Genomic DNA, 14,312 nt, shown 5'->3' with positions numbered 1-14,312 from the left:
CAGATAACTTTTAAAATAGTACATAATGATGTACTGAATATTTTCGCCAGGCTGATATAAAAGGAAAGGATATCGCTACTGAACATAGAGTGACTGCTGAACAACATATCAGTCTGAAATAAAGGCTAGTAGAGAGACTGATAAACATTTTTCTAATCTGTATGTTGATGTCTTTCAGTCTTTAAGTGTTTAAATGCAGCTGTAGCAATGGAGGCATGATCAAGCGCTAGCTGTGAAGAAGAGAGGTAGAGTAGCAAGTGATTGTGCACACTCAGTATGGTTAATAGCACCATATTTATCTTTTCTTCTTTCTTCAGTAGGCTGTCCGATGCCAGGAGTTAACTGTATCTACTCTACAATTGATTATATTTCATTTGGCTTGGTTTTGTTTAGTGTGTGTGTGTGTGTGTGTGTGTGCACGCGCTAAAGATTATTCAATCTAATTCAATTCAATTTTATTTGTATAGTGCTTTTAACAATGGACCTTGTCACAAAGCAGCTTTCCAAACATATATCAATTCAGGGTATGAATTTTTAATTTATAAATTTATCGGTTTATTTGAGATGAACAAGCCATAGGGGTCGGTGGCAAAGAAAAACTTCCTGGGATGATATGAGGAAGAAACACTAATGGGAACCCATTCTCATCTGGATGACCCTGGAGAGCGTGATTATAAATAATTTCCCACCAGGAATTTCATTCTAGTTTTAACATAGTGCTTTAACATAGATAATCTAAAGTAAGCAGCACTGTAAAGCACCTATTAATAAAAAGAAGAATGCTCCAATTCCTCACCTCATCATCCAGAACTGCCACAACAATATTCTCCCCGTACAGGTTCGGAGGTTATGCGGTTCTGAAAAGCTATAACTTTACTGTATACTGCTATAACTTAACTTTTTTTGTGTTTGAGATAGAACTTTCTATTCAGGATAAAAATTAATTTATCATGTGAAGGGTTTTGGTTTTACCTCTTAGCTTTTCCATGCATACAGTATATACACATTTACAGTTATGGCATTTAGTAGACACCCTTATCCAGAGCAATGTACAATAAATTTGTCAATAAATTCATCCTTATACTGGTTTATTAGGTCACAGACGTATACGATCAGCTGGATAGGTAAGACTGTAAGAAAAGCACACAGAAAACACAATTTTATTTAATTCTTAAGTTTTTCAGAGGCCAGTGATTCAGCTGTTCTGACATCTAGTGGAAGTTCATTCCACCACTAAGGTGCCAGTGTTGATTCATGCTTTTCTTGTACCCTGAAAGGCAGTGGGACCGGTCAGTGCTATAGTGGTCATAGGGAACATGGTGTAGAGATGTGGTGTAGAACAGGTCGTGATAAGAGCTTTAAGGTAGACGGGTTCTGGTCCATTCTTGGCTTGTAGGCAAGCATCAATGTTTTAAATTTAATGTTGGAAGCAACAGGAAGCCAGTGGAAGGAGCATAGCAATGAGGTGGTGTGAGAGGAAGGTTTCAAACAAGTTGAGCAGATGAATCAGTTGCAGAGGTCAAATGCATTATGATCGATTTGGATCATAATATTATGATATTCCAGGGCCATATGCATATCTAGACACACTGACAGATAGATACAGACACAGTTAAAGACACAAAGTGCACCTAACTAAGGTGTAGACCTCCCCCTCACACACACACACACACACGCACACACACAGACTGAGACTGAGTGATTAAATGCATTTGGCATAAGTGACATTAATGAGCTGAATGTGTTTGTTCTTGAGCAGAAGGGCAGACAGATGACAAGAAAGGCAGCAGAGCATGAATAATGACTTTGCTGAACAAAATCATTATATCATTACTGACTTTACTGCTGTATGTGTGTGTGTGTGTGCTTATGTGCTTGTGTGTGCCCAAAAGTGTGGCACATACAGATATGCTGATATGAAAATTTCATTCCCATATGGCACTGGAATATTGATATACATAAAGAATGGTCCACAGCAAGAGTCAGATCAGCTGTGGCACTGGTACTAATGGAACCAGAATCGTTAACATAAGGTAGGTTGGGATACAGATTCATGCTGTTGGTGCCACATTTTGGCCATGTGGCAGCAGAAATCGAGATTCATCAGACCAGATGACTTTTTTTTTTTTTCAAATTCACTTGTCTAATTTCTGTAAGCCTTTATCCAATCACAGATTCCTGTTCTTTATGACAGGAGTGAAACCTGATCTGGTCTACTGCGGTTTTAGTCAATCTGCCTCAAGGTTTAATGTGTGTGTGTGTGTGTGTGTGTGTGAAGATGCCTTTCTGCTCACCACTGTTAAAGAGTATTTAGTAGTTACACATAACCTTCCTTGACCAAGTCTGGCCATTCCCCTTTAACCTCTCTCTCTTCAACAAGACATTAATGAACTCTCAGCATGCCACGGTCAAAGTCACTAAGATCACAGGTTTTCCCCACTGTGATGTTCGATGTGAGAAATAACTGATGCTCTTGACCTGTATCTGCATGATTTTATGCACTGTGCAGCAGCAGGCATATGTATCAGAATATTTTTGTATAGATTTAGAGTGACCTTTACCTCTATTTAGACTGGTCCAACCATTGTGAAGAATTCTGGCAAGCAAATGAAGCTCTGTAATTCATTCCAACATAAGTGAAGACTCTATTTTCTGTACTGTGTTACTGATATATTCATACAGGCTTATCTTATGTATATAGCTAATAGATTTACTTTAGCAGTGTCAGGATAGGAAGTGACACGTTTGCGCCGCTCGTCTGCTCGGTCCTACGGGATCGGATGCGAAGTCAGCACTCACTGACGCTCAGGATTAGATGAGCTTCTTATCAGAACTGCCTAAATGCATATCATATAGAGGATTTCATTTCTCTTCAAATGACTCAAAACAGACATGCAGTGCATCTTTATCTTTATCTATCTATCTATCTATCTATCTATCTATCTATCTATCTATCTATCTATCTATCTATCTATCTATCTATACACACTCTCTTACACACACACATGCATGCATTTCTATTGACCTACTTTGATAGATAGATAGATAGATAGATAGATAGATAGATAGATAGATAGATAGATAGATAGATAGATAGATAGATAGATAGATAGATAGATACATACATACATACACAGGAATTTGTGTAACAGATGCCCTTCATTACAGGTCATTATCAGTTTTCCTTCCCAGGAAAGTATTTTATAGGAAGGGCTTTTGCTGTAGGGAACAAATGTTAATACAAGTTATAATGCTAAGTGATAATATTAACCTACTTGTTGTGTAACAGTTACAATAAATGTAACTAATGATAAACAAATCTTGCCCTTAAATAAATCCTAATTGTTGCTGTGGGCAATTTGTTGTAGTACAACTGAAATAAAACACTTTTTAGGCATGATTTTTTTGGGAGGTTTCTCATAATGTATTATGATAATTAAGCCCATATGCACTAACAGACATATTAAATGATAATATAATAACAGCAGCTTTTCATTTTATAATTTTTTTATGAGTGATGGAATGCCTTGAATCACATTTAACTGAGCCCTGTTATAATAATATTTTTTTTATAATAGTATAATAATCATTTCTAAGAACCTCAAATCCCCTAAGCTGAGCCGATCATTTTTTCCCCAAACCTTTTCCTGTCTAAAGATTATTTTCCTGTTAGAAAATGCAAACAGTAAAGATAAAGCCTAATTATTTCCCAGAAAATAAGATCAAACCACCTTCAGGTCACCAGAAGTCACCTCCATATGAGTTCTAGACACTATTCTATTTCCGAACAGAAACATCTAGTGCTCATTTACTCGGCTTACTCAGCATTCACACTTTTACTGCAAAGAGTTGCCTGTTTTTCTGTAGATCCAAGCTTGTTACTGGCTTGACCTTTTGACCTTTTGTTGTAAATGACTTTTGTGGAAGGAGTTTTTTGCCTGTGTTACGATGCCCATCTGGATTGGGGTAAATTTCTGTACACGGATCCACAGCGCTCTGTCATATCCCACATGTTACACATATTTTAGCTGCCAGGCGTGTACAATCGTTAAGAAAAATTTGGTCTCACACTTGCTAAATCATAGCAGTGAATCTGGGCATGGGTTATAATGTGTATCTCATGACTTAATTAACATGAAAATGAAAATAAATTCATTAATCACATTTATTTATTCAGTTTATTATTATTATTATTTACTGAAAACAGGGTTATTGATTATACCATGATCTTTTCTTCTCTTTTGAAATTATTTTTCTAGTATTTTTAAAAAGGTTCTAAAGGGTCTTCTAGCCCCAGCTAACTCATTTTCTTTTAATTTTCTTTTCTTCTTTCTTGGGTATACTACATTTGCCCAGCAGAAATTCAATAAAGGAGAAAGGACAATGTGAGAAAGACACTATACAGGTAAACTTTGACCTGTGAAATCACAAAACTGTTGTATGGCCCTATAAAAAAAAACAGTTTGTCATCTCTGTGGTCAGTAAAAAACACAAAAATCAATTAGTGTTCATGCTGAACCACTTTTGCATTGCTGCTTCCTACAGCTAATTAGCTAGCCAACACCTGACACAACTAACATGCTGTTCATGCACACAATTTGTTGTTAAAATTACAATGTATGTATATTTCTGTGTCAACAGACTGGCTGTTCAAAACTAAAAGCCCAGGCTGTACAGTTTATGCTTCTGTTTAGCCAGACAAGTTTTATGATTTGTTGATGTTTCCCGGAGATGTTAGTACTGAACGTCTTACTCAGATCTACAGAAAGGTCAGTTAATCAACAGTAAATATCATTTACTACATTTCCAGACATGGCTGGAAACGTACACAGCGGGTTGCTTATGAATCCTAACATTTCTGCATTTTGTGGAAAAAAATAATCTGTTGATATTGTTAGCAATGTCCGCGCCTCTACAGCGATAATAAGCATGTTCACTGTAGCTGTGTCCTGAAAGCTGACACTTTTCTCATGTCATGGATCTACACATCTCTGGAAAAAAAATCTGTCACTCACTTGCATTATGCAATGCAGCGATTTTGCAATTTCCACTAAAGCTGTGAGGTAGAGCCACTCCAGCAAGGACTGGAAGTGAACACTCTCAGCCTGCATAAGCAAATTGCCCATAAATTATACTGGACAGAAAGAAGGAGAAAAAAGGGAAGGTGGGGGCAGGTGTCCGGCTGCTGGCATAGCAGAGAATTCTCCATCTTCATACACTTCACCCCCTGACTCTGAGGTCATTCTTATCAAATGGAAGATTATCAGAAAACAAACAAAAAGAAAGTCATGTTCTTGGAGCTCAGCCTTGTCAGATCCAGCACCATTATCATCTACGCTCATACAATGTAGACATCCATTTCCGAGACCTTGATATTCAATAACCCTTTTCTACTGTAAGTATAATGATAACTTCTAAATCCTCTACACAGAATAACACCTTACCAAGATAAACATTTTGAATTCAGTCAAAATAATCTGCTAGTTCATTTTATAGAATTATAAAACAAACACCAGAGATTAATTATTAAACCTAGTTCTTTATATTTATTTCTAGAAAGAAGAAACATCGTCTGCCAAGAGAGTAACACATTTATTTTGGTTGAAAGCTTAAAACCAATAAACATATCTAGAAATAGATTTAATTATCTTATAGTGTGATTACAATGTGACTGTATTCAAGATATTTTCAATGCAATTCAATTTCTTTCTGAGCTTCAGATCCACTCTGTAAAATGAGCAGTTAGATGTACTATGAACATATTCCCATAGAGTACAGCATAAAAAATGCTGATGCTTGCAGTATTTACCTGCAATAAAGCCCAAGTGTTCGTGTGTAATGCTGCCTTTATGTGCTATCAGAATGATCGTAAATACTGTACAAGTTTCTCCACTAGGAAGTTGCACATGAATGACCTCTAAAGACGGAATTATGACTGAGAGATCGTTTTGATACCCAAGGAAGGATTCCTAAACTATACAGTTTCTGTAATGAAAGTTCGTATTCATTTATACGTATATAGGTAATCGTCCTATGTCATAGATTTACAGTTAAAATAATTCAGATTTGACCAAAATTCCAGCAACGTCAGCAAGCTACCTAACTGAGTAATGGTGTCAAAATAAAAGTAAACGAAGAAAGAGGAAACAAGGAATATGTATGAATGAACCTGATATTGTTAAAAAGGGAGTATTATAAGAGAGAAAGCAGGTAAAAGAATGGTCTCAGTAACATCTGGTCAGTGGTGATTATCCTTTTCTACTGAAGTAGAAAATGTGAAACTATGAAGTGCACAGCAACAGATGGCTCACAGTCAATAATTGAATTCTACAAAATGACCTATATGGCCATAGGTGAACCTGATACAGTGACCACTGATTATATCTATCTGCCCAGGGAACAAATTGAGGGCATGGGGTCAAGACTCTTCAAAAGGCAACAAGGCATAAGGGACTCCCCATTAGAAAAGAGGAAAAAAAGAAAAACAACATTGTGAGTAAAAATGTCGACCCATTTGTATATCCAGTGTGAACACGAGCTTTCTCATATTATTCGTGAATGCAGTCATTTTTAATAAATTATTAATCTCTAATTAATATCACATTAGATTTCCCTGTAGAGCATATATACCTATTCCTTTCGTATTTCAAGCTCCAGGTATATTAAATGTTTATATTAAGTGCAGCTTTGAGGTGTGAGAAAAAGGTTTATATTAATTCCCTCATTCTAGTGTTGTTCTTTCTGTAGTAGCGTCTTGCAAAAAGACTCTTTACGCAAACTGATGAACAGCGTTGTGCAATTGTCATTGTGCTCAGTAGAGGGTTTTTTTTTGGAAGCAGTATCCAGTGTATCCAGTGCTGTGTAACAGACTGAGGTAAAGCTTTTCTGACACAGGGAAAGGAGGGAGAGCATTGCTGATTGTCAGTTCCAATGACAGCCTGCAGATTTTTTGTGTTATTAACTTCGGGAGATTGAAAAGCGAGCCTGATGAAGGAATAACGTGATAACAGATACAGTCTAAAATGATATTCACACACAAAAAAAAGAAGAAGTTTCGTGCTGGTGACAGCAACATGTCACACATCCCTGTCATTGATACATCTCCTATAAGAAATGTCACGTTTTGTTCCTCATTAATTCCCCAGTTGCTGTTTGGTATGTTTTATAATAAATGTGAGAACTTTGTGACCTTGCATTTAATTCTTTTTGACAAGCGCACTGTCTTTATATATACACACTCTAAGAAGAAAGAGAAAAAAAACCCTCAAGGGTTCCTCAGGGGTTCTTTGAATATTAAAGAATATCGTTATCCTGGGGACTTTTGAAAGCTTCCAAATATATATATATATATATATATATATATATATATATATATATATATATATATATATATATAAATGGGAAGGATAAAGCACGCTGAAGCTGAAAGAAATTGAGGGAAAGAATCAGCACAGAGATAAAGGGTGAAAAGGAGAGGAGAGAAAATGGTTAAGGAGAGCAGGAGGAAGAGAAACAGGGAATAAGGACCGAGAGAGAGAAAAGAGAGAAAGGGGAGGGACACACACACACACACACACACACGCACGCGCGCCCTCACATAGAGACATAGAGAGAGAGAGAGAGAGAGAGAGAGAGAGAGAGAGAGTCGCGTGCGCACAACTAAGCAGAAAGCACCGGCTCGCGACGGCGTTTTGGTTTCTGCCTCTCTTACAGAGATCGGATCTTTTCCAAACTCCTTTTTTTTTACGATCTGAATGTTTTATTTTCAGATTTCACGACACTGAACGGATTTTAAGCTCGGTGACGCTCGCGGACTGAAACATCACCACCACCACCATCATCATCATCATCATCATCTCTTTTGCGCGTGTGGATTAAAGCGGAGGCTTCCTCTCGGTGAGCGCTTGCCACTTTTTCTACCGCCTTGCATGCTGATAATGTGTTGGTGTCCAAAGATGAGTAGTAAAAAAAAAACAAAAAAACATATTCATTAGACACGTGCATCTGTGATCTGCTGGATTGGCCGTATGTCTGTTTAGAAATTCCCTTTATGGCAAAGTAGTTTTTTTTCTCCTTTTAATTTTATTTATTTATTTTATTCTTGTCCAGAGAGTGCAAGTTGCCCTGTATTGCATTTCTACAGCAGTACTTTAAAGATGCGGTATACCTGAAGATATTTCCCTGCTTCCAGTTATATTAGAAAATGATGATGCAGATTGTTGGATTTATAACAGTGCATTTATAGAGCCATTCATTATTAATATTACGGCTAAGCTGACGGAGGGAGGCAGTGGTTGTGATGTGGGGAGCGTGTGGGATGAGATGGGATAGGATGGGATGCCTTAAGCATGGCATGTTACCTTATTCTTATAATGGAAAGGAGGAATGAAGGGTTTCTATAAATATATAGAGCAGTAGCACAGTTGTCATTGACTCCTCTGCTCTAAGAGACCTGATTCAGGTAACCGGTGTCATGGAGTGAATCAGGTGTGTTAGAGCAGAAAAATCATCAAATTGTGTCAAACATCATCCATAAAGCTGCCATATCCTCATGCCTCCTTGTACTTCTCCACCCTTTTTTTCTTTCCTTCTTTATTCATATGCTAGCAATACCAAGGAACTTCGAAAGGTTGTGTTCAGTTCATACTGACAGTGATTATTTTTTCTATCTTCAACACAGCACAACACCGATATCAGAGCCAGTACGGCTCCAATACCACATCAGTGCTGACGTTAAAATGTGTTGTTGTGGGAATGCTGTTAGTGTCGCTTGCTGCCTCTCGATCACTAATGAACCATTTCCACACTAGCAACATTGTCATAGTAGCCAAGCCGACTCACTGCTAGCTTTTATTTTAAGTTATGGAAAATGTCAGACGTTAAAGCCCCAGGGAATCTAAATGGTGCTCTTATGGGCTATAATATATGTAGAGTACAAAGTCTGAATGATTGATGACTTTTTAATGCACCTAGAATTTCTCCTATCTGTATTTAAATATAAGTTTATGTATTCAGGGGGCTAACCTTGAATCAAGCTTTCATAAGCGTCACCTTTATCAATAACATGGCTTGTGTCACCAGTTTATTAAAATGATGCATATAATCATAGTCTAAGTGAAAGTTGGCAATTGCAGGAGTAACCCTTTTGTGAAATTGCCATAAATCCATGAATTCTGCTGGTGTATGAACATGAAGTTCACTTTCATTTTGTAATATACATATAAAATAATAGACTTTGGTATCACCTCAATATTTTTAAAATAATTTCAATAAAGTTTGGGAAATATTTGACCGTATAATCGAATACTGGCCCAATCCTCAGTGCTGGATTAGTAAGTAAGAGATGGTAAAAGATACCCCCACTCCTTAAAAAAAACCCACGAAAGAAGGCGGCTATAGTTAGTTATTACCACGATGTTGTTCTTGTTACTTTTTTTTAGCATTACACCACTTCTCTTCACTCTTGCAAATAAAAAAGATCAGGAATAAGGATGAAGCCAACCCTGAGGAAATATCTCTACACGCAGCAACTGCCTAAACATTCTACTGAGAGCCTCACTAGTTTGCTCTCAAGCTGTGGAATTCATTTATTTATGAAAACATTATGCTAATAAAACGACTGCTTTGCCTATAAAACAATGCATAATGTTCCTAAGGCGATATTATGTAATTTTCTTGCTCAAATTGAGACGGAATAAACTGCACACAAATTTGCTCTTTAAGCTTCTACTTCAGAACGGGGATCGAAAATATAACCATGATCTTATCTTTAATGTGTCTAGTGATGGGTTTTTCACAAGATCTATTTCTCAGTCCTCTACCAAGCTCCGTTTTCCTCTGGTTTATCAAATGTGAAGTATTTCAGACAGAAAATGTGAAAGTTTTGTTACATAGACCTAGAAGCTAGAAGAATTGCAGTTCAGTTCAAATACGTTTTATCACAATGACACATGTAGGGTGCAAAAGGCTCTGTTATAAAGATTACTGTTACATGGTTATAAGTGGCTTAAAAAAATCCAATTGAAATCCATAAAGTTCTGTTGAACGAAAGCTAGTGTATTGTATGCCAGTTGTATACCATTTAGATATAAATGAAACATAAGTGTAGGCACTAACCATCACTGGGGACACACTCGGTGCTTTCTCAACAACCTTGGTTTCTTAAATATATTTTATAGAATCGCCGAAGGCTAAAAGTGAAACAAATTCTTTTTAAAAAGATGAGTTTAGCCCTGTTCAGTTGTGAGTTCCTCAGGGGTGAGCTCTGTAATAAAATGTCTCCTCTATGATAAAACCCTCACATTCAGACATCTATAAATTAACCTGGCTAGCTTTCTTATCCTGCGAGCACTGATGTGTGCATTACACGCGGCAGTATGATCACGTTAGTATATAATGAATTTACTTACATAAAAATACCACGGTTATATTGAGGAGATGTGATTATAAAGTCAGGTTGTATACTGGTTGCAGCTGTTATTATAAAGACCAATTTAATTAGCTTGCGGGATCGCATTCTTTGATTAACTTTCTTTTCTCTTCTAATGGGCCTAGCGAGGACACAACACGGGTGATGTAAGTCATCGCAACAAAATTTCGACATTTTCCATAACGTCCACCATTCTGTGGTCACGGGACAAAATCTGGTGCATGATTAATCTGATTCTAATGCCAGCAAGAGATATGATGGATACAGACTAGACATGCTACAGAAACAGTTGGAATGAGAATTGTGGCTTCTAATTGAACACAAGGGTTTGGGTTGTTGTTTTTTTTCTTCTCAGAACAAAGTCACAGCAGTGTCGCAAAAAAATAGATTTACAAAAATTTCAGTGCCTAATGAGCAAACAGGGAGCAAGTGTGGCAAGGAAAATCTTCCAATGAAGAACTTTTCAACGATCACAAATGACAAATGTAGTCGGATTTAGCTAGTGTTTCTTATTGTAAGCTTACAGTAAACAAAATGATTTATTATTAATCTTAGTTCTGAATAATTTTATGCTAGATTATGCTAGATATTTTATGCAGATCCGTTTAATTTCAAGCATTTATTTCTAAGAACCTAAAGGAATGTCTAGATTTAAGAAAACAGTAAGGCTTTTATTTTATTTTATTTTATTTTAAATTCATTTTTTTTATAACACAGACAGTGGATGTCATACTGTGTCTGTGATTAATAATATATCCATTTGAAATATGTAAAAACCTGTAGAAATAGATTTAATAATCATATATTTGCTTTACTGGAATTTTAAAATAGGAAATACAAAATAAATGCGCCTATATTTAAGATATTTTCTAATGCATAATGTATCCATCTTATACCAGGATGTCATTTTTTTTGCATTGTTACAAGAAGCCAGTCTGGCCAACACCAGACAGCGGGAGATTAATAATTACAGTGCAACAGCTTTACAGAAATAAACTATTGAATATAGTGGAAAGATGCAGAATGTTCAGTGTAACCATGCTGGGAACAGGAGTCGTGAGAGCACAAGAAAGGTTTCGGTGGTCACACAGACAGTGTATAATGATGGCAGCGGTGTTTGAGAAGTCTCTGGGCTAACGAGGTTTGTCGGTTGTTTACCTGCTTGTGCATGTTGTTCTGTTCACAGTAACCTTATAATGAATATCAAAAAATTCCAATTAAGGGAAAATTCTGAGGGCAGTAGATTTTGGCTACTCTGATGAAGTGAATATTCCTAGAAGTTATAAAAAAAATGTTTGTAATTTGTATATTGATGCACGCATGGGTTACTGAGTTAGAGCTCTTCCTATGGAGACGATTTAACCTTAAGGTCAGAATTTTGTGGTAATTATGACACAAAGCAAAACGAGCATGAAAGAAGGTCAGGACAGGCCAGGACACATGGCATATGCAACCCTTTTTCATTTTCTGCCATTTTTTGCAGCAAATACTGTTTAGATCCCAGATTGCAGACTAGCGGACTAGCTGTTTTTGGAAGGTGAAAGGAAACCAGAAAACCATAAGAAAACCCACAGACTTGGAGAATATATTTGAAACTCAAGCTCAGGATCGAAACCAAGAAGCTGGACCTGCGAGACAGGAAAGAAGAAGGAGAAGCCTTTATTTGTCTCATACATTACAGCACATCTCAAAGTTTAGTCATGTCAACTGGACTTCTTTCTAGTTAGATCGAAATGTTTTACTACTCATGCAAGCTGCTTCTTCAGTCTAAGGGAAGTTGGCAGGATTCCACGAATTTGTATCCTCCAGGGGCAAGGATCCATGCTTCCCAGTAACGCCTCTTTACAGGAACAAGGGGAAGGTGGGGAGGGGGTATTTGGAGTAAGAGATATCGCTAGGATGTAGAGAAGGAAAGGAATAAGAGAGTGTATTGAAGTATTAGGAGTAATGCTCAGAGAATGTAAAAGTGAATGGGAGGTCCTTAGTTGCGGGCCTAAGGACTATGACTAAACTTTCAGGTAACTTCACAGACACATTACAGCACAGTGAAATGCTTTCCTTCACATATCCCACCTTAAGAAGTTGGAGTCAGATCACAGTGTTGAAGGCCCAACAGTGGCAACTTGCACAAGCAGTGCTAGGGCTTGAACCCCAAACTTTCAATCAACACCCCAACGCCTGAAGCATTGAAACCACCAGTCCCTTGCAGGATATCAAGCTGCAGTGCCGCAATCCCAAAACAAAAGTAATAGAGACATCTTATTGGTTGTTGGGTAACTAGCTGACTTTCCTCTACCCCTGCACCACTCCACATGCATGTCCACATTCCTGCAACATCACTGTGACATCCAATGTGCATATCTAAGCAGATACAGTCTGATTCACACTTCGTCAATTTGCAGTGTGAACACTCCAGGAATACATCAGTTGTACTTGAGAGTGAAAGTGAGAGTCTTTGAGTGAGTTACAAGCCAAGTCAAGTGCTTTGCATCTACAAACAGCTCAGAGTAGTGAAACAAGGACATTAGTGACTGACACTGAGCAAATTGTTCTACGGTAATTCATTTCGATGGTGGTTCATCAGCCTGACACTTGTAGGGCATACTAAAGGATAGAGGCTGTGCTTTAGTACGCAAGTCCTGTGTAGGGGATCATTTGGGCTGTTGTCCTTGAAAACACTGATATCTTACTGATTCTAAGTCATCTGATTATTGCCTGGTTGTTCTTTAGATCTGAGTGACAAGTGCACAAGAGTGCACTTATCTGTTTAAGAGGATAAATGAATGATGACACTATGAACGAATAATGTAACAACATTACAAATGAGGAATTTAACCATAGAAATTGAAACACTTTTATCAGCCAGAATGATTTCTGTCATGAAGGAAGCTTCGGATGGACATTTTTTGTTTTTTTTCTGGAACCCAGATTAACAGCAATGTTTTCTTTAAGAACAAAACAAAACAGTTGTTTACTATAATTGGTTAAAAGTATGCCCTAGCATTCATTAATACATTTTTCCATTGGAAAATATAACAGGAATTAAGCACGTCACTGCATTGTTGTTACTGGAAAACAACCTAAACAGCTTAAAGGTGGTGAGAGTAACTTCACTGGGGCCACATCCCAGCTTCCTGTTGTGTTTTATTCTTTACATAACACTAAGAACAGGTCTGTTAAGATGATCAGTCCTGAGTAGTTTATAAGAACAATGTAGGAACACTATTTTCTTACCATTTTTTAAAAACCCCTTTAGCTTTCAGCTTATGATTAAATAGTTCATAAGTGTAATTCAAACTACTATGAATTACTGTGTACTTACAATATAACTAATAGTGATTACTTTCCTACTGAGGAAGTGTGAGGAGTCTGGACCTGAGAGACAGTGATGTAATTTCCTTTGATCACATGGCAAAACATTAACACATCAGTCACAATCCTACATGTATTAATTACGCCTTAGTGGATGGTGTGATGTACAATAAAAGTCCATTTCTGCAGCACAGTGTTACAACTAAAAGCAGATGTCATTTTTAATCATGGAACAATCAGGCGGTGAGCTCAGGATTAAAACACTCTGCTGAATTAGTTCTGTATTTAACTGCTGTGATTGAGTTGAAGGAAATTGATGGAAATTCAATCAACATCGCAGCCGTGCGACCTCCGTAGTCATTGATAATCTGCTTTCAGAGTACACTTTCATGCAGAATCTAGGCAGCATGGTAGGGATTTAATTAATAAAATCACACTGCAATTACTTTTAGGCTCATTCAGGCTACAGCAAATGGTCCTCTCCGGTCCCTAGCTCAGATGAAACATAGCTGCTTCGCACGGCGAGAGACATTTTCAAAGAAGATCGTTCTCTATATGAAAATGAATGGGA

At 37.2% G+C, this 14,312-nt stretch overlaps 1 protein-coding gene across 2 annotated transcripts in view; it reads left to right on the top strand.

Moving 5' to 3' along the window:
- Positions 1-7,613: 7,613 nt before the first annotated feature.
- The window catches only part of tmem121ab (transmembrane protein 121Ab), a 77,944-nt gene continuing 71,245 nt past the window's right edge, over positions 7,614-14,312 (top strand). For both annotated transcript variants that reach the window (XM_058379473.1, XM_058379474.1), the window contains exon 1: positions 7,614-7,896. The gene's annotated coding sequence lies outside the window, so the exon portion shown is untranslated. The remainder of the gene's footprint in view (positions 7,897-14,312) is intronic.

The sequence above is a fragment of the Hemibagrus wyckioides genome, linkage group LG25, assembly GCF_019097595.1.
Source record: "Hemibagrus wyckioides isolate EC202008001 linkage group LG25, SWU_Hwy_1.0, whole genome shotgun sequence".
NCBI classification, from domain to species: Eukaryota; Metazoa; Chordata; class Actinopteri; order Siluriformes; family Bagridae; genus Hemibagrus; species Hemibagrus wyckioides.
This window is presented reverse-complemented; position numbering and strand designations above follow the sequence as displayed.